Source organism: Macrobrachium nipponense, chromosome 39 (assembly GCF_015104395.2).
Source record: "Macrobrachium nipponense isolate FS-2020 chromosome 39, ASM1510439v2, whole genome shotgun sequence".
In the NCBI taxonomy this organism is placed as follows: Eukaryota; Metazoa; Arthropoda; class Malacostraca; order Decapoda; family Palaemonidae; genus Macrobrachium; species Macrobrachium nipponense.
In genome coordinates this window covers 9,844,680-9,866,747 of record NC_061099.1, presented here as the reverse complement: position 1 = coordinate 9,866,747, position 22,068 = coordinate 9,844,680, and positions in this window count along the sequence as shown.

Genomic DNA, 22,068 nt, shown 5'->3' with positions numbered 1-22,068 from the left:
CCGACTTATGGCTATGAACTTCGCCCTAACTTGTAACACCGAGTTGTATGTTGCGAAAAGACGGGGAAAATGGCCGGGCAGAACAAAAATGAAGGTGCTGAAGAGAGAAAAAAAAAAACACTAATAACTGAAGAGATAAAAAAAAAGAGAGCTAGTCGACTAGACTATGGAAAGAGGGAAGATGTCTGTATTTCTTTTATGGGTCAATTTTTTTTTTTTCATAAGGATTTTCTATAAGGAGATAGGAAGGAGAATTACCTTTGGAAATACTTTGTAAGCAGAGACATATTTAAAAGGAAGCTCAGATTCGAAGGAAACGCTGTAAAATCCTTTTATGGAGATGACCCAAAACTTTGTGTGTGTGTTGGAGGAGGAGAAGGAGGAGGAGGAGGAGGAGGAGGAGGAGGAGGAGGAGACGACCCAAATGTTGTTTTCACTCTGTCATTAAGTACAGTTTAATAGGACTCAAGACGTCCTTTAAACATGCGTGCAACCACGGTAATTAGAGAGGAGCAATTAAAGTTTTTTATTGCTTTTTTTTGCGACGAAAACCATAAAAATAAACAACGCTTTTGGTGATTTCAATAAAAATAAAATAGTAAATCTCTTAATTAATCTCTCTCTTAATTCAACGAAGGAAAAAAAGCATCCTAAAAAAAATAAAATAAAAAAAGAGCTATAGAACCATTCCTGAGTTCCCGGTGGGCGGGAGAGAGCGCAAGAGCGTCTGTTTGTGTGTGTGCGTGTGTGTGTGTGTATTTTAACAAACCGGCCGCGTTCACGCAGCCACGCAAAAGTTAATAGCAAACGTAATCACCTGCGATATTCAATATTTCATCACATTTACAGGTTTAAAAGGTCGACGAGGATTATATTCGGAGAGCGTGTCGCTTGCTTTTAAATATTACATGACCTGCAAATAAAGAATATTCATATTTCATGATGATCTGATTGCCATACCGACCGTGGAAGTATCTGGCAAAAACCCTACTCATGTTTCGGACATTAATCTTGTTTCCATTATTTTGTTTGTTAGTTTATTAGATGATGATGATGATGATGACGTGAGTGTGTGTTTGTGAGAGAATCATGATAATGATGATCTGCGAGAGAGAGAGAGAGAGAGAGAGAGAGAAGAGAGAGAGAGAGAGAGAACTGGCTACACGCACACCACACACACAGACGTGCATCAAAGCATAGTGGTATTTGATAGACCACCATTGGTTGGTGAATAATAATAATAATAATAATAATAATAATAATAATGATAATAATATGCTTTATTTCAGCTCAGGGCCATATACATTGAATATACAAAATACAGACAGTAACATACACAATCTAGATACATGAGACATGATAAAAAAGAAAAAGAAAATGAATAATCGGCACTTATCCACAAAATAGCTGAGGTAGCATAAAAGCTAGTAATCATAATACTGGTAATAACAGTAATAATATTGGTGAGAAAAAAAAAATATGCATTGAGAGTAATAACAGTTAGTGCACAAATTATATAACTTAAATTTCAACTAGAGACCTTAGGTGGTTACAGTAGTCAGGTCCAGAGGGCTAAATACAAAAATTGAGTGTAAAAAAAAAACTTTAACTTGATAGTAATCACAGTAATAAAGAAAAAAATTAAAATAACAGCAATAAATGTAATAATGACAAAAAACTGCAGATGACATCTTGCCAATACAGAGATTAAGTCCTTCAGGGGACAAAGACCTCATTTTCCCATCTTTCCCACAATTTAGATCTTCTTGCTTCACTCCTTAGGATGCTTTGTATGAGCGAGTTGCTGCTGTTTCTCACTCGGGTTACCAGAGTGGACATTGTTCGCCTAACTATGATTTTTAAATTGTCCAGGCGGTTTTCTATGAACATCTGTGTGGCGGAATGGTAGCAGGGAGTGTTTGTGAGGCGTCTCAGAATGTCATTGTGCACAACAGTGATGCGTCTCATGGTCTCTCGGGTATAGTTCGTCCAGAGGGAACACCCATAGATGCTGTAGCAGTACGAACGGAAGAGCAGCAGTTTCACGTCTCGGTGACAGAAGGCAACCTCCTTGCAGTCATGTTGCCAGCTGCACAAACTAGTTTACGACGCCTCTGTTCAATGTCTGCGTATCTTGAGGTCGTCGGTGATAATGTGACCCAAATACGGAAATTCGTGCACAAATTCCAGCCGATGGTTTCCGAGGAAAATTTGTGGTTCTGCAATATGCTTAAGCGATCTCGGGAGCAGCGACATGCACTGGGTCTTGGTTTCGTTGTAGATTATATCAAATTCCTCTGCATATTGGCGGCAAGTGTCGATGAGTCGTTGAATACAGAACGATGAAGGAAATGGGACCAGGGGAGACGGAATAAAGGAGGATGAGAGAGAGAGAGAGAGAGAGAGAGAGAGAGGAGAATTGAATTGGTCTCGCTATGAACACACGTACACCACGTATACTGTAACGGATCGACTCCCATCGGCTGATAGATACAAACCGATCAGAGAAATGGGAATAACAGAGAGAGAGAGAGAGAGAGAGAGAAAGAGAGAGAGAATAAAGGAGGGGGAAGGAAATGAATCAAAGACGGATGAGAATAACGTCTGAGGAAACCGGAAGTGAAGTCTATAAAAGAGCGATAAGGGCAGCTTTCACGGCATCGAGGTATTGGGCAAAAAGGCAATAAACTCTAATGGAAGGGCAATGAAGGGAACCGGGCGTTTTGGGGGGCGGGGAGGGGGGGGCCGGGCCGGGGATGGGTGGGTGGGGTGGGGTGTGGGTGGAGAGGTCCAAAGCGATGGAGGGCGGGGGTATCTAGAGGCCTGGAACTCGAGCAAATGTTCAAATGGTGAGCTGCTCCAGTCTTGAACTTTTATTTGGGTTAAGTATATCTTAGTTTAAGCAAACCGATGAGCTGATTAACACACACACACACACACACACACGCACACATACACACACACACACACACATATATATATATATATATATATATAGGCAGTCCCAGGCTTATGACGGGTTCGGATTACGACGTTCCGAGGTTACAACGCTTTTCAATTATATTTATGAGAAACTATTTCCAGGTTTACGACGCATGCTCCAGGGTTACAGCGCCTACAACGCTGATCTTGCAGAAGAAATATGATTCCAAAAATGCAAGATAATCAATATTTGAAGGTTTTTTTGATGAAAAATACAATAAGAATGCAGTTTACATAGATTTAATGCACTCAAAGCATTAAAAGTAAGGGTTCCTTAGGATTTTTGGCGATGTTCCGGCTTACAACGATTTTCGGCTTACAACGCGTCTCAAGAACGGAACCCCCGTCGTAACCCGGGGATGTCCTCATATGGAGAAATAGTAGTGGGTTTAAATATAGTGTTTACAGAAAACCTACTAATATTTCTTCCTATGTACATTTCTATTCTGGACAAAACAATAAGGTTAAAAGATCAGTGTTTGCATCTATGTTTCTAAGAACACTACGGGTATGTAGCCCAGAATATGTAGATGAGGAGATAGATAAGATTCGGTCGGAATACAGGCAAGAAACTGAAATATCCAGATAGCGTACTAAACAATGCATTAGAAGCGGCAAAAAAAGACCATGTATCAAAATCCAAAAGAACCTTACAACAACAAAATTTTGCTTGTACTTCCTTATAATAATAATATGAAAGATATCCCACATCTCTTAAAGAATTTTGGTGTTAATGTAGTTTTTAAAAACAATAAAACAATGAAACATGTACTTATTAAGAACTCCCCTGACAAAGTTAAAGGATGTGTATATAAAATTCCGTGTAAGTCTTGTGACAACTTTTATATTGGTCAAACGGGGAAAGCACTGGAAAAAAGAATAGAACAACATAAACAATGTGTGAGATATGCACATGGAAAATAGTGGTATTTTTGTACATGTTAGTGAGAACAATCATTGCTATTAACTGGGAAGGGGCTTAAAAGCTTGTGTGTTCCAATAATGCAATGGAAAGGATATCATTGAATCTAGTTTTATAAAAGAAAGTTACAATAATAATATAACATCAGTCAAGGAATGTATAAACTTGATCCTTTAATATCAAAGAAATTTGTAAACTGTTTAAATTTTAAGGTAGGCATTAGAGATGCATGGAACTAGGATTATTATATTTGTAAACACAGTAAGGGGGCAGTAGTGGTAATGAGATGTCCATCCGCGCCTCCCTGACACCTGTCAGGTGTGTACTTGTTGTCTGGTGGGTACCCTAATCTGTAGTATCCCTTGAGATTTTATTGTAAATTTTAGCCAAATGATTTTTGAAAGCCACTCCTACCTTGACACCTGCCTGTGGGTGGATCTGTAGTCTCAAACGGTTGTGAGTATGTTCGTCAGTACTGTTTCTGTAGTATATATACTTGTGGATTCTAATACTATGTATCAGTCCTTTGTCAATGTCTTGAAAATAAAGCCGAAACCGGTCAGGACCTACACCCTGTCTATTATTTTTCACCTGTGGATATGTGTGATATATATATATATATATATATATATATATATATATATATATATGTATATATATATATATATATATATATATATATATATATATATATATATATATATATATATATATTAGAATAAAATTGAAATTATGTTTTCTTGGGACTCCTGGTGTTCAATAACACTCGAAATAACGATAGACGTGATTTTATTAAGTCGTAAAAAAATGAGCGTCGTAAATGAAAAGAGTAGTCTTGTGGAAGAGGTGAGGTGGATATACGTTGAAAAGGGCTGTTAGCAATGGAGATTCTATCGGATTCTTGGCACTCTGTTAAATCCGAATTCTGATCTGTATTGGATAGGATTTTCCGGGACGCTCTCCAAACATATCACCATTGAGTACCTACGGCAGTGGTATACGTTCTACCAAGACATTTCATATTCCTAGTATCTACAGAAATGCTATACATTCTGCAGAGACCTTTTCATATTCCCGATGTACTGAATAACAGCTACGTCATCTAAAAATATTATGATATAGAAATATATAAAAAAGGACAAATTGAAAAGGTACCATTGTAATGCACGGCATTCAAAAACTGTTGTATAGGACTGCTCAGATAGGGCAACTTATTCTCTGAACTGCGAAGATTGGTGAACATCTTTTTTGAGAGAATTTCTAGAGATGCAAGTGTAATATTACCCGTCCAATAGCGCAGTGCTCTGAAAGATGCTACAAAACTTTATGGAATCCAAACTAGGGAAGTTCCAACAGTTTTGTTGCGTCTTATTAACCACAGGATTAATAAATTAGGTTTTAAGCAGCTTTGAATTATTACGCTCATTCTCAGATGATTATGTTGGTTTCCGGTTGAAAATAAACAATAAAAAAGATAATCTAGTGTAAGAGCAGTTTGCTTGTTAGTGATTTTAGTAGGAGAGAGAGAGAGAGAGAGAGAGAGAGAGAGAGACGAGAGAGAGAGAGGGCAAACTCATTCACTACTCCTTCATCAATGGCCTCCTGGTTATACCTTTAAATAAAAAAATTATTGAAGCAAGATTTATAAGATCTTATAAATTTTGCTTCAATCCAGATTTTGCAAAAAGCACTTTATGTGTTTAGTAAGAAAACCACTGACTAGTGGGGAAAGGGACTTGAAATACAAATAAAACATATCCCTTGAAGAACAGCCGGAAGGAACTTCGCTATAAGCTCCCATGCCCGAGGAAATTCAAATCTATGCTTACAGGTAAACTTGTTTTTCACTCTACCTTGGTAATACAGCATTGTATGCAGAGCTGTCAAGTCACAAAATATATTATGAGATTGGTGTTTCTCTATTACAGCCATGTATTAATGAACCCTGACACAGATTTACAGTACCTAGATAAATGCGTTACTTCCCCGGGTATACATTGGGGAGGAGGAGGAGGGGGAGGAAGAAGAAGAAGAAGGAGGAGGAGGAGGAGGAGGAGGAGGAGGAGGAGGAGGAGGAGGAGGATAAGCTAAAATGAAATGGGTTTTAAGTGAGTTGAATTGTGCAGAGAGTACACACGGGACTAAAGGGGCCACATTCACGAAAGATAATACAGTTAAGTCAGGCCATTGACAAGTTTATGGTGTTGGAACAGTTGCAAATGGGGCCGTATACAAGAGGCAGATTGCACAGGCCGTCAATTACTCCGAAGAGTCTATTATTATACGAGAAGGTTCATCATCGCAAATCTGTCAAACTGAAAGTGATTTTATGAATGCAAAGGACGTTCTCCTCGTGTATTCTTGACGTTTCTGTTAGAATTCATGACGTTGTATCGTGTATGCACCCAGTGAGGCTTCCTCTCTCTCTCTCTCTCTCTCTCTCTCTCTCTCTCTCTCTCTCTCTCTCTTTTAAAGATTAATGTGGCCTTTCTTTTGATCAAGTTAGTTTTGTCTCTCTCTCTCTCTCTCTCTCTCTCTGGGTGGCATGTTATCACCTTGAAATAAAAAAGTTGGTAACAATCTCTCTCTCTCTCTCTCTCTCTCTCTCTCTCTCTCTCTCTCTCTCTCTGGGTGGTATGTTATCGCCAAGATTTAAGAAAGTTTGTAACAACTCTCTCTCTCTCTCTCTCTCTCTCTCTCTCTCTCTCTCTCTCTCTCCACCGTAATTAATAATTGAAAGTAGTAAATATATATATATATATATATTAGGGCTTTTGTGCCTTGTATAATAAGGCGCCCTATGAGGTAATGTTAGGACTAGCGATAATCTATACGCTAAGTCGGTTGGTATTGCACTTCCATCTTCAATGGAGTGTCTGGGGTTTTGTAGAATCCACTTACGGAAGTCGGTATTATCTTTACGACGATGTGTTTAAACTCATGGTTCGGTGAGGTTCTTGTAGAAAACACTAAGTATAAAAATAGATATAATTTCTTCTGAAGTTTTACCTGCTGAAGAATCAGATATGATTGTAACAAGTCTTCTAATAACGATAGCTTGATCGCTTCTGCCAATGATAATGGCTAATCCTATTCCTCTACATGATAAAAGCTTAGGTAAAGAGGTACAGGTCTTCTAATGACGATAGCTAACTCTGTTCTGCTTGTCTACCATCTCTGTTACAAGTTATGAAGGAACAGACAGTAGTTCGAACATATGAACATACATACAATGACATAGTTTCATACGAACACACAATCGAATGAGACACGCTACAGATCACGTAGGCCGTTTGAATATAGGTCGAAGGGGTTAGTTGTCTCAAGCAGCGGGAGCTTTGGACTAATGTTTTATAACCAAGTTGAATGACTACAGGTGACGGCATGTTATCTTAGCCTACATACTTATTGTATACGTCATCTTTAGCGTCTCTAGTCTGATCACATTCCTGCAAGCAATCTGGTTGACCTCTTTAGTTTTAGACTTTATATATATATGGACTAACATTCCATATTTTTATTATGTAAACACTTACATCAGCTCGGTCAGCTACCAAAACCAACTACTGAATATTACTCAAACTTGACTTGCATTTGACTTATAGGAGTGTGATACAGACACTATGTGAATATATATATATAAGTAAATAAAAATTCATGGTGTACATGAATTGATTCAAGTAATAAAATATAAAACAATGATATTGGTAAATAATAGTGATCACATGATATATATAATGATACAGTTTTTCACTTCATCTCATTAAGATACATATGCTACAGAAAATACTAATGTACTCTGATAATTGCATAGAATGAAGATTAACATGATAAAAATCATATTTTAACTGATAAAAAGGTTCATATATGAATTGATAAAATTATTAATGTTTATGCTGATTGATTCGTTGATTTTTATGCTAAATGTTATATATCTGATTCATTAATCAATATACTAACTCATATTATAAACTGCCAGATATTGGTAAGAAAAAAGGTAACACCGATTGATTATAGGCTACCTGATTTGTTTATACATATGTATATGGATTCATATAATTATGATTAATATATGTGCACTTCAAATAGATTCCTATTGCGTACACGCAAAGATATATTTAGATTCTGTTATGTATGATCATTTATATAAGAGATTCCTATTGCGTACACGCAAAGATATATTTGGATTCTGTTATTTATGATCATTTATATAAGAGATTCCTATTGCGTACACGCAAAGATATATTTCGACTCTGTTATTTATGATCAATTATATATAGGATACATGATACTTTATATATATAGGATACATGACCGAGGTTATACTACTACACTTTTAACTAGCTTTCGAACAACTTTTCGTCCATTACACAGTTCCAGACAACCACCTATAGCCAATGAAACGGCCTTTTTCAATGGTTAAAACAAGGGGGAAAATTTGCCTGGTGGCGGGTCCAACCATTCTATCTTATTGCGCTCATACTTATTCTCTGCATCCTAAGCTACACGATTACGTTCGCGATGAATAAAAAAAACATCCCCAGCACGAGTCCTTCGCCAGCAAAGTAGAGTTGAATATCCTTCGGGTCGTAATTGTCGGAAGTATGTCCCTTTTGTAGTCGAATTCCGACAACCGCTGGAGCGTTCCGCATTAAAACGAGATTAACGACGAGATACGGTGTCGGTCGAAGAAGTCCATGAAATTAAATTCCTTTCACATTGTAGGCGGTTGTTACTTGACTGTAGTCGTCCGCTGCGACGAACGATTTTTTTGAAGTTGCTATGTGAAACTCTCGTACTGCAGGATACTGTAACCGGTTCCATTAATCAGCCTGCAAGTGAAATTATACTTGTCACAAGGGCAAAGTAAATTCAGACGACATCCAAATACAGGGGAGGGGAGAGAGCCATTTAGACCAGACTTAACCCACATGAATTCGCTGATATTTTGGAATTCAAAAGAGTCCGTTGTACAAACTTTTTTTATCCATGGCATTAACAATGAGTGAACCTATCCAGGTCTATGATTGACTTGTAAAAATATCCAGAATTATAAAAAATAAATAGATATCACTACGAATCTCAAAGAAATTCGATATTACTGGTAGTAAGTTACTAGACAAAGAAGTGGAAAACGGAGCTATTTGTAAGATTGCCAGGCAACATAAGAGGTCAAAAGAGAATATTAATCATGATTCTATGTGCCCTAACAAAAGTTTCATATTCAATTTTCTCGTGCGCATCCTCTGAGGTTAACTTTTAAAACATTATTAATAGGTAGGAGATGCAACGAAAAACCCACTATGTAACTAATTTCTATATAAACTTTGGGTTTTTCAAGAAAATGTGACATTTTCCCATGAATGTTTTACTTGAATTGTAATAAGCTAATGTTGCAAGTAAATAATCCATATCCATATCGTGATACTTCTAAATGTCTATGAGGTTCAGAAAAAAAAAATTAATTCATTTTGTTGTTATAGAAATTCTATTTGCTTATTTTGTTTATTAATTTTAAAATGATTGCAAGTTGCATTGCGCATACCGATAGACACTTGTACCTAACGTTTACTTGCCCATGAGAAGTTCGGGCTAAGCATTCCATTTCTCCAGTCAATCTGCTTTTGCAAGCAGAGACGACACACAGATGAAGCCTGTGTAAGCAGATTATTGAGGTTAAAAGGAACAAATGCTGATACGGCAATGATGACGTCGTCACTTGGCAGGAGATTGCTCTCAGCCAGCTAAGAGTTACGTTACTTGCTGTAAGAGATACGACTTTAGTATTTTTCAAATGATATTTTAGTGTTTTAATTCTCCACCCGCATGAGAAGAATGTCTGAAAAAAAAAAAAACAACAGTACCAAAAGTTGAACAATATATTAGTTTCATGTTGGCATTATGTTAAATAAATATTCCTTATTCAAACTATTATTGAAAAAGGTTTCCATTACAAATTCTTATATATAACTTATTAGCCCTGTATAAGATTCATATAGGATTATTCCATAGATAACATTTTCACTTCTAGACTTCCTGACTTTAAAATCTCTTTTATTTTATTTTATTTATTTTATTTTATTTATTATTATTTATTTATTTATTTATTTATTTAATTTTTTTTTTTTCATTGACTACGAATATAAATCACCGGGACAGACAATATGTCAGTAGATTTTGGATATGTGTTTGAACTTTTAGCTTATTTGTCATTACTAAAGCGTTAAGTTAGAGTTCAAATCTTTACGCATATATATTTGGATATTTAATTATCTATGGTTACGTTTTGCTTATTGATTTTATCGTGATTCCTTTTTTATTATAATTTGTAACCCTTCCGACTTCTTACGGAGTGTATTATATTGACTCCACTTGTATCCATATTTATCTTATTTTTTTTTTATATTTTTATTTATTTATATATTTTTTTATATATATTTGATAAATTAATGGTTGGCTTGAATATGTGGAAAAGTGTTCTAGCGGCGTACCGTACAAGGCTACTTGCGGCATCAATTCTATAGATACAAGATATAAATAATAAAGGTATTTAAAACCGCGAGAACCGCTATAATCCAGTTCGGATCCAACATCACGAGTTGTAACTCGTAAGACATTGACACTTCCTATTTAATTATCCGTTATTCTACCAAACCGATTGACTCTGGGTGATAAAATATATTATTGGTTTTCTTAATGGAAAGGAATTCACACAACGTGTTAAGGAGATTATTATTGATTTACACCACCCGAGTCACAGATTATTATGTGTTGAATTCCATATTTACTGATTTAGCACTCATAAATATTCGTAACGCACTCAATTGCGGTGTTTGTTTTTAGTGCTATTAATTCTATATAACGTGTCAAGGAACTATTAACACTAAGAAGTGTTTATTCCCTCTGTCAGACTCGTAATTCTGTTAATAATTCTACGTATATTCTTTCAAGGATTGATTTGGCACAGGATAGGCCCTTAAACTGACAGGTGTCTTAGTGTATCCCTTGTTTTCATGACACGTGTTACAATTAGTTATGTGCTTTTTATATCTGTAAGCATTGTAGGCCAGTAAAATAGTGATTTGGCTTTCTGTGAACATAGTAGAAACCCTGGATGACGGAATGCAACCAGTTTATGACGATTGGTATGAAAGAGATTATTATTACTACCTGGTCGTTAGTCATCTGCTGTGTTCTTCGGGTTTTCCTCGTCACAGACCTACATATAATATTACATTTGATTACATTATTCTGATACACATACTTTAAATGTACTTTTGCTTTAGGGTTTCTGCTCAAAAGTGTTTATTGTTTTTGCTTAGGCCACTGACCCTGTTTCCGTTTCGAAATGTTTTATTGTTTGATGTTTATTGCTGCTGACTCTGTTTCCGTTCGAAATGTTATTGTTTTGGTTATGTCTGTTGACTCTTGCTTTGTTCAGTTTGTAACAGTTCTGCGCTCCGACCCAGATATTCAATGCTCGCGATCTCTTGGGTTAAGGGATTTTCTTGTTTAGATACGGTTTTAACAATAGGCACGGATGTTTCTATATCATTTAGTCCAATTAATGGTTCTTTGCTGTATGGTGCGGGATTGCGGGATAATGCGTCAGCTATGATATTTGCTTTCCCAGGTAGATATCTTATCTTGGCTCCAATAACCTGAATGATCATTTGTCACCGAGTTCTTTGGACTGTGATTAAAGCCTTTGAAAAACTCGGTAAAGGACTCATGTTCAGTAAGGACTTTTATCAGGATAGCCATAGATTATGAACTTAAAATGTACTATTGTTAAAGATACCTAGCCCTTCCTTGCCTATTACTGCATATTTACTTTCAGAGGGCTTTAGTTTACGTGAATAAAAAGCTATAGGGAAGAACTGTTTATCATATTACTGAAGTAATACCCTCTTACCCCTTGGTCTGAGGCGTCTGTTGCAATAAAAAAAAATTCCTTATTTAAATCAGGGATTTTTAAGTTAGGTAAGCTGCATTTTCCGCTTTTAAGATATCGAACGCCTGTGATGCTTTTCAGACCATAATAAATCTACGCTCTTCTTCGTAAGATCTGTTAAAGGAGCTGTCATGATTGAAGAGTTACATATTTGCATACGATTGTAATACCCACTACAGCGCAAAAGTGCTGTATCCCCCTTTTACGTTAATAGGTACCGGAAGTTATGAATAGCCGACACCTTACCACGGACTACTTTAAGACCTTGACTAGACATAAAAACTAGATAAACATGTTCGGTTTTAAAAAACTCACATTTAGATATTTTACTCTGAGATTATTTGTCTTTGTCTCTGTAGCACTAGCTCTACTTTATGTGAATGTACTTCTAAGGTATTAGAAAAGATTACAAGATCATCCATATAGGCATGTAGGTTATCCCCTAAAAGTCTCCAAACACTATATTGTAATTGGGGCGCAACGTAAGCCGGAGGCATACGTAAAAAATTGATAATGTCCCCTGAGTGTGCTGAAAACGGAGTATGAGGTACAATCACTTAGGTAATGGTATCTGGTAAAAGCTTTTAAGTAAGTCCAAGTTGGTGAAAAAAATTTATTCTAACCTAACAGAGATAAGATGTCGTCGGTATATCGCACTGGAAACTATCGGAAGTCGTTTCCTTGTTTAAGCGACAGAAATCTACGGCCAAGATACGCCAAGTCCGATCTTTTATGGCATGACGTCTGAGGGAAAAATTATATGGGCTATTTGATTTCCTAATGACTCCTATTACTAACATTTTTCAACTTCGTCATTTATCTCTATTTTGAAATTTCATTGAGAATCTATACGAAGGTACGTAAATAGCTTTATGTTTGTCCTTAGACCGTGTTTTGTTTTCAATGACATCCGTTTTTCTCCCAGAGATCACTCGCTCTTGGAGAAACTTCCTGGTATTCAGATAAAAGATAACAAAAATTTCTGCTGAATCACCTCTGCTTGAATGACTTTACGGATATTACTTTAGATAGATTATCAGAGAGATTCATCCACGACTGGTTGGGCGTGATTAAAAATTAGCAACAATAAAAAATGCGATATTTATAACTTCTGTATCCACGATATGTATACTTTTAGGGCTTTGTTCGCGGAAATCGTTATATTTCAGAGTGTCGGGAAGGATTAAAATTTCATTTCCCAGCAAAGTCTTTTTACACGCACTAAGGCATTCGAGGGTGCATGCTTCTCGAGATTTTGCGTGCAAAGTACGACTGTGGTTGTGGGAGAATTCTGTTGGGTCATTTGAACAATGTTACGATTTATGAGACAATGTATTTGTTCTTTTATATAAGTTATTATTTGATTAACTGTCTCATTTTTGTTCAACGGATTTTAATATGTTTGAAGGTTTATAGGATTTTCCTTTGATAAACAGCCTTATTTTGCAGGATGTAAGATAATATTTTGTACCCTATACCCCTAGATTGATCTTACAATTACACTACATACAGATCAATGTTTTTTATAACTATAGAGGTATCTGTAAGCGCTCGCTTATCCGGACTTCTCATTAGGGAAGTTCGAACAACAGACGGTGAGTCCGTAAATACAAGATATTACGTCTACTAAAGAAATAAACAAGATATTCTAATTTTTACGGCGCGTACAGTCGGGCTTAATCCACCAGTATTATTATAACTAATGTATTAAAATTAAAACGAAAACCTGCTCTGATTACTTATACGGTCGTGTGTTTCATAGGAAAAATCCTTTTTTAATTCAAAAAGATATTGGTATGAACCAACATCGCTTTTCCCCACTCTGTTAGAGTCGCTTATTGTGTGGAATTTGCTTCGCTTTGAAAACTCGGCAGATTTAACTAACCTTGACCGCTTGACTAGGTGACACAGTCACCGAGTTTGCTTGTTTGATTCTGAACGGGCTACTGTTTCTATTTCTTTTTGTAATAATTAGGATTGGATCCTTCTCTTTATTACCATCGGCAACGTATTGTGTGTTTTTAGCATTATGTTGCTGGTTACGTATAAAGCAATGATGACGAACTATAGGAACTGAGCGATTACTAATAAGACAAGTTATCTCTACTGTATTCAATATTAACTGTTTGTACTTCATTCTTTGCTAAAATTTGAAATAGTGAGGGATCCTGGTCAGCGCATTTAGCCTGATGAAAGTTTTTTTACAGACATGTTATTCCTTGCAATCCAGCCGTATTTTTAAAGTTAAGTTGAGTCATTGAGGTTCGATATTTTATATAACTCAAAAAACTCAAGGCTAAAAACTGCGATCGGGACTTTGCAAAGGAGCATTTATTGTCATGACCCGAAATAGTGTTACCTCTAATTTATATAGATTTGTATACGGGTGTTCCACTTGTTTTTTGTGTGTTTTCTAATCACTACGGTGCTTAACGACCCTATCCATGCATCTGTATAAATACAGACGTCCACTGCGTAAACGCATATTCACTGTTTAATATGATTTGTTACGTAAGGGATTAATAATCACCCAAAATGATAAAATTAACATAGTATATGATTATGATATTTCAGTAGAACTTCTGGAAACAGACACTCAAAGATAAAAACTCGCAGTAGCGAAATCTCAATGATATAGATAATTTCTGTAAAAAAGTAAGATAAGAATGTCTCGTAACTTCAGCCACAGAAACAAATAACGAAATTCGACCTGCAAAGGAAACACTCAAAGTTACTCCAAATGAATAAAAAATTGTACTTAGCTTGCTTTTGTGGGAAGTCACGGTGTTCCGATAACGACACACGGCCTTGGTCCTCCTTCTCTATTTAGCGGACGACCTGGTTTGGCTTCAGTTTCCCCCGTGCGCGTTGTTTCAATGATTCGAGCCCTTGAAAATCCGATGCTGCAGACGCGTTCGGTTTGTTTCTTGCAGTGCCGGAAACGCTCACTAACGATGTTTTCTTGAATGATTCTAATGAGAGACGAAGCTTCCGTTGCCGTAGGAAAAGGACACGTCGGTTTTGTTTCTTGAAGTTATTCACTAACGATGATACTAAGTTGCTTGACGAATCTTGTTGTTTTCTGAAGTCGCTCACTAATGATGATACTAGGTTGCTTGAAGAATCTGCTGCTTTCGTCGTCGTTGACTTCATGATTTATTATTCTGTTTTTTCTTCGTAGGACGTTGTAGAGTTCTTCTGGTCCGCTGGCCACCAATATTAGGGCTTTGTGCCTTGTATAATAAGGCGCCCTATGAGGTAATGTTAGACTAGCGATAATCTATACGCTAAGTCGGTTGGTATTGCACTTCCATCTTCAATGGAGTGTCTGGGGTTTTGTAGATCACTTACGAAGTCGGTATTATCTTTACGACGATGTGTTAAACTCATGGTTCGGTGAGGTTCTTGTAGAAAACACTAAGTATAAAAATAGATATAATTTCTTCTGAAGTTTTACATGCTGAAGATCAGATATGATTGTACAAGTCTTCTAATAACGATAGCTTGATCGCTTCTGCCAATGATAATGGCTAATCCTATTCCTCTACATGATAAAGCTTAGGTAAAGAGGTACAGGTCTTCTAATGACGATAGCTAACTCTGTTCTGCTTGTCTACCATCTCTGTTACAAGTTATGAAGGAACAGACAGTAGTTCGAACATATGAACATACATACAATGACATAGTTTCATACGAACACACAATCGAATGAGACACGCTACAGATCACGTAGGCCGTTTGAATAATAGGTCGGGGTAGTTGTCTCAAGCAGGGAGCTTGGACTAATGTTTATAAACAATTGAATGACTACAGGTGACGGCATGTTATCTTAGCCTACATACTTATTGTATACGTCATCTTTAGCGTCTCTAGTCTGATCACATTCCTGCAAGCAATCTGGTTGACCTCTTTAGTTTTAGACTTTATATATATATGGACTAACATTCCATATTTTTATTATGTAAACACTTACATATATATATAGATATATATATATAGATGTATATATATATATATATATATATATATATATATGTGTGTGTGTGTGTGTGTGTGTGTGTATGTGTGTGTGTGTGTGTGTATGTATGAATAAAATTCGAGCGCGAACTGAATAATTATGCAAAGGCCATTTAAAAGCCAATCCGCTTTTACGGACAAGTCCAAAATGGACGGGCGAATTAAAAAGGCGAAATAGCGCTCAATAAAAGTCGATGTATGCGATGACCCTCCCATCACAGAATTGGCCGTTCGTTAAGAAAGTTTATAACAAGCGTCGGAAGAGGGATTAACTTTTCCACCTGACGAAATATATAACACGCTCCAACTACCCATCACGTTTATCTCTGCCATTTAGTGAGCACGAGTTCGACAAATCACTGACGTGAGAGAGAGAGAGAGAGAGAGAGAGAGAGAGAGAGAGAGAGAGGAAAGCGATGGTTGTGTATAAACAAATGCAATCAGGAAAGACCACAATATAAAACAAACAAGAAGTTGTACATTTAAACAGATAAAACAAGGAGAGACCTCAATGAAAATCAGGGCAGAATAGAAAACACGATGGTTGTAGAGAAACAAATAAAATCAGGAGAGACCAAAAGGTAAGACGAGAGAGAGAGAGAGAGAGGAGAAAAAACGGGAAACTAATCTAATTACCATTCCAGTAAACACCCTCTTAAAGGCGTTTTTTTTTTTTTATGCCCGCTCGTTCTAAGGCACAATGCTTCTGCCCACACGCCGTAAATGCAGTAATTTTCGGCCTTTTTACCATTGCTGAGCGACTCACTCTCAGATGGTGGCTTGGAGTGGTATAATACGGCCTCTTGAGTGGAAGCTGTGGTTTTACAAACAAATGGATTAGCTGGACCGCTGGTATGGTCGCTAGCGTCCAGGTACGCGGCTCAGATGTCGTGGGTTCGCGCCTCTCCCAGGGCGATGAAAAATCACTGGCTCTTTATCACGATCAGTTACTGCTGCATTGTGGGGTCTTAAGTGGTGAATGGTTGAAACCAACATTCTTTGGGAGCCTGAATTTCAAGTCGATGGCCCTTTTGGTGTGCTTCTTTCACGTGGATAGCTTTCATCTACTGGAATAATAATGATAATAATAATGGAGGAACAAATCCACAGTTACGTAAATGTACATATATTTAGATTTAAAACTTTAAGGATAGCTTTCGGAAATCTGTTCGGTTTCCCTTGATAAGGGGAACCGAACAGATTCCCGTAAGCTATCCTTGAAGTTTCAAATTTGAATATATGTACATTTACATAACTATGGATTTGTTTCTCCATTTGAAGACTCGTGCTACCATGAGGATTTTTTAAAATAATAATAATACAAATATAATTATTAAATCAATTTCACGGTGACTACAGACGCATACATAATGCATATGGCTGGGATTATTCTTTGTGATAAGCTAAACTTGGATAAGGCTTTGTTGCAATGTTGGTACGCGTCTCCATTGGAGTTTAATTATGATTTCGAAAGACATGATAAATTAAAAAGACTGCCATTATATAAAAACAAATTGGCTTAAATCATATACGAATATGTATATACATTCGAAATGCCGCTTTATAAGTCATTTCGCACCAGGAATATTACATCCGCTCCTGTGTAATGCCGCAGGTTATAACACTCAAATTACAACCTGCATTTGTGCCTTTTTCAATTCTAAACTGACTAGTTGCAATCATTTCACCTTGTCACCTAATGTGCAATATGCTGATATATGAACGAATTCTTACTGGAAATTTAATCATATATATAATATTTCAAGATAACGCCACCAGTTCTATCTATTTTTTTTTAATATCGCAGCATGATTTAAAAAAAGGCACAAGAAGCAGAATAGTTAACAGTAGCATCGTAAGGCTTGGCAAACAAAAGATGACATGGGTAAGACAGTGTTATCTTTCTTTTCTTCTTTGCTCTTTTTTTTTATTTTTCATTTTTATTTATTTATTTTTCGAAACGAGCTGTCAGCGGATTAGCGCGTGATGAACGAATGAGTGGAAAGTTGAAGATAAAAGTCCGACTTATGGCTATGAACTTCGCCCTAACTTGTAACACCGAGTTGTATGTTGCGAAAAGACGGGGAAAATGGCCGGGCAGAACAAAAATGAAGGTGCTGAAGAGAGAGAAAAAACACTAATAACTGAAGAGATTAAAAAAAAAAAGAGCTAGTCGACTAGACTATGGAAAGAGGGAAGGTGTCTGTATTTCTTTTATGGTGTCAATTTTTTTTTTTTCATAAGGATTTTCTATAAGGAGATAGGAAGGAGAATAACCTTTGGAAATACTTTGTAAGCAGGCTTAGGTAGAAAGAGTGAAGACATATTTAAAAGCAGGCTCAGATTCGAAGGAAACGCTGTAAAATCCTTTTATGGAGATGACCCAAAACTTTGTGTGTGTGTTGGAGGAGGAGGAGGAGGAGGAGGAGGAGGATTTCACTCTGTCATTAAGTACAGTTTACTAGGACTCAAGACGTCCTTTAAACATACGTACAACCACACATGCATACAGGTGTAATTCAAGTGTGAGTAAGAGCGAAGGATTCAAGCATTCCTTATTCGTGACAAATAAGAATATGACCAGAAACTAACGCAAAAACCTTCAGCGAAGTTATAAATACGGTGGGAAGATAAAAGAAAATAAATAATGGGATATACAACTTGGGCCACAGTCGAAGCGCTGGGAACCATGAGGTCATTCAGTCAAGAGGTTTGAAAGGCTTAACAGGAGGAAAACCTCAAAGCAGTTGCACTATGAAATAATTGTTAGGAAAGGGTGGAAAGTCAGATGGAAGAGAGACTATAAACGGAGGTACAGTAAAAGGAATGAAAAGGGTTTACAGCTAAAGGGCCGAAGGGACGCTGCAAAGAACCTCAAGTGATGCCTACAGTACACCGCGCGTGAGGTGCACTTGACGGCACTACACCCCCTTGGGAGGGAGTGGGGAGAGTCATCATCAATGAAAGGAGAAAGAATCAGATTATACCAAAAACGGCAAGCCGCCCTTAGGCAGTTTCCAAAAGGCGCGATGATGCCACAGGTACTTTCTAACCCAGAGGTTAACAAGGTTTGTTTCCAAATACTGAATCGTTTCCCGTCCACAATTGTACTCTTGGGAGACGTCTGCCGGAAGCTCCTCTGAATGACGTAGATTCTACGTCAATGAGAGAGAGAGAAAGGCATCATCACTTCAAAAGAGGACGGAGGTATAGAATTCCAGTTATAATGATCTGGAACGGGCCTGGAAGACAGTGGAACCGGAGAGAAAGCATCAGGACAAAATGGTAAAGGTATGGAAGGAAGTCGGTTCTCATTACGCCGAGGAAATAGGTCACACAACAGGCTTTGAGTCCCCCCCCCCCCCCCCCCCCCCCTGTCTGAGCTTCGGAATGGTTCAAACGAATGTTGAAAGAAGCTCCATACCCATTCAGCGACCGATATATCAACTTATTAAGTCTAATAATCAGGAGTGGAAGCGCGGATGTATTTAATAGTAGAAACCGGATCTTACATCCCATCTCCTGTTGCGAAGCGTACAGGATGTCTATCCATATAAAGGATAAAAACAGTTTTAGAATTACGTACAATATTTTCCGTTACGAGTAAAAATAGTAACATAATTTTATCGTTAAATATTTCCTGTTACGGGAAATGTCTGTGTTTTATATTAGTAAAAATAATCATAAAATTTACCGTTAAATATTTTCTGTTACGTGATATGTCTCTGTTTTATATTATAGTAAAAATAGTAACAAAATCAATCGTTAAATATTTCCTGTTAAGTGATGTCTATTTTATATTAGTAAAAATAATAATAAAATTTACCGTTAAATATTTTCTGTTACGTGATATGTCTGTATTTTATATTAGTAAAAATAATAACAAAATTTACGTTAAATATTTTCTGTTACGTGACACGTCTGCGTTGCATATTCGTAAAAATAATAATAAAATTTATCGTTCCGTGTTAGACAAATCTATTGTGTTACGACTACTTTTTCCAAGGGCAGAACGTGCCGTTACGTAATGTGACAAACCTTCCTTTCTATCATTTATACGAGCTGTCTTTGTCAACTCATTTTAATATTCGTATCAGACTGTTTAGTAAAAGAAGAGATGTCTTTATCAATATATACATAGTATATATATATATATATATATATATATATATATATATATATACATGTATGTAAGTATTTATATGCATACACAAGTATTTATGGATGTATGCAAGCCTGTGTATATATACATACATATATACATGTGCGTGTATGTATTCTATCCTCCTCGCTTCCAACACCAGGAGAAAACTGGCATCCCGTTTGTCGGCCAACGGCAAGAACTGAGAGGAGATAATGAACGAATGACTTTCCCCGAGCTGAGATGGATGGTTGGTGTGTGTGTGTGTGTGTGTGTGTGACCCTGCAACACAATGTAACAAGCAGTCAACATGGAACGAATGATCGCTTTCCTCGGCTGAAGGCACGAACGAATTCTACCTCGCCGTTGAAAACTACACTTGCAAGTCTGCCACTCCCAACTGCGACCAACAAGTGTGGGGAAGCTGAAAGGAGCCGTGAAAGAAGTAAGGACCTCCCTCTCCCTCTCCCTCTCCCTCTCTCCCTCCCTCCCCAAGGATACGTAGTAAGCCTTTGGCATACGTAGGAATTCGCCAAGCGCGCACTATTTGTATGCAAATTGCACCATTCATATGCAAAACACTTTACCGTTCAAATTCGAGAAGACAAATGTGATGTCGGATGCGTAGGGCTCTCAAATATTCACTCTTTCCCCCAAAAGGTGTATTTACGCGTACTACTTCACAAACGGGAATTAGCGTACGTGAGTTTGTATGTTGTATACAGAGACCTACGTTTATTCAGTGGAATAGAATTGGACGTAACATGCTGAGCGGAATCATTCGCTCACATTTTTTCCCACAAAAACTCGAGCTAGATAATTACTTTATCCCTTGAAAACACGTAATTATCCCGACGAGGGAGACTCACTTTATCAGAATGCCTTATTGAGAGAGAGAGAGAGAGAGAGAGAGAGAGAGAGAGAGAGAGAGAGAGAGACGTATACCTTTGGCATTGGTAATGAATTTCGTGATGTATTTATTAGCTGTTTTCCTCTTTCTCGTATGACTTACTACCGATATGAAGGGAATTTACCTTCTCAGTCATTGATTTGACTTTCAAACAACCCTATGGAGATTAAAGCGGAGGGTATGTTTACTAATGCTGCATTGATGACAGGTAATCAATACGGGAAAAGGATTTCTACTACGGAGACCATACATCAGCTTTCGAACAATTCCCATGTCTTACAGAACTTATATATATATAAATATATATACATATATACATATATAATATATATATATATATATATATATATATATATATATATATATGATTTCATAAACTCAGAAGGTGAAAACAGCACAGCACAGCAGGGCAAAATTAACTTTCTAATATCCTAGTCAATTGAAAAGGTGCGCAGTATTCATTCTTATAAAGAAGAAGACTTCTCTTTCGTTTACCAATAACTAACTGCGCAACTATATTACTATATCCTCCTAGCTACGGTACTGAGACCGAGGTCTTTCCACTCACGGCTCTGAAATATGTATATCAGTACATCTGCGTGATACAGACACTGCATTTTATCGAAAAATATATAAATTAAAAACAGCACAGGCATAACACATCTTACCTTCCCAGTGGAATATGCATCTACCCTTGCTATACCATAGTACAGGACTGTCACGTACCTGTGAAAGAGAGAGAAAAAATATATCAATTAAAAGAGTATCAATTACATACATGACCAGAGGACTAATGAATGTAATGAGCGGATCACATAAATATGATTAAAAAAATACTGATACAAATTGATAAAATACCATCATATAATTAACTTCATTTGAGTCGATCGGAAACCTGACTTTTACTTGTAATAGGCCTTCTCATGAAAAACACTTTTAATTAAATAGTATCACTTGATTACTCGAGTCATTTTTTTCCCGCTAGTCATCTGAAAAATATATTTCTATAGAAAAAGATTTATTACTTTGCTACAGAATTGGCATTCATTCGAGGGCATTTAATAATAGAAAATAAAGTCACTACCATCTGCAAATTGTATACAATTTAAACTGCGCTCGAAAAGTATCATGGCAAATCAAAT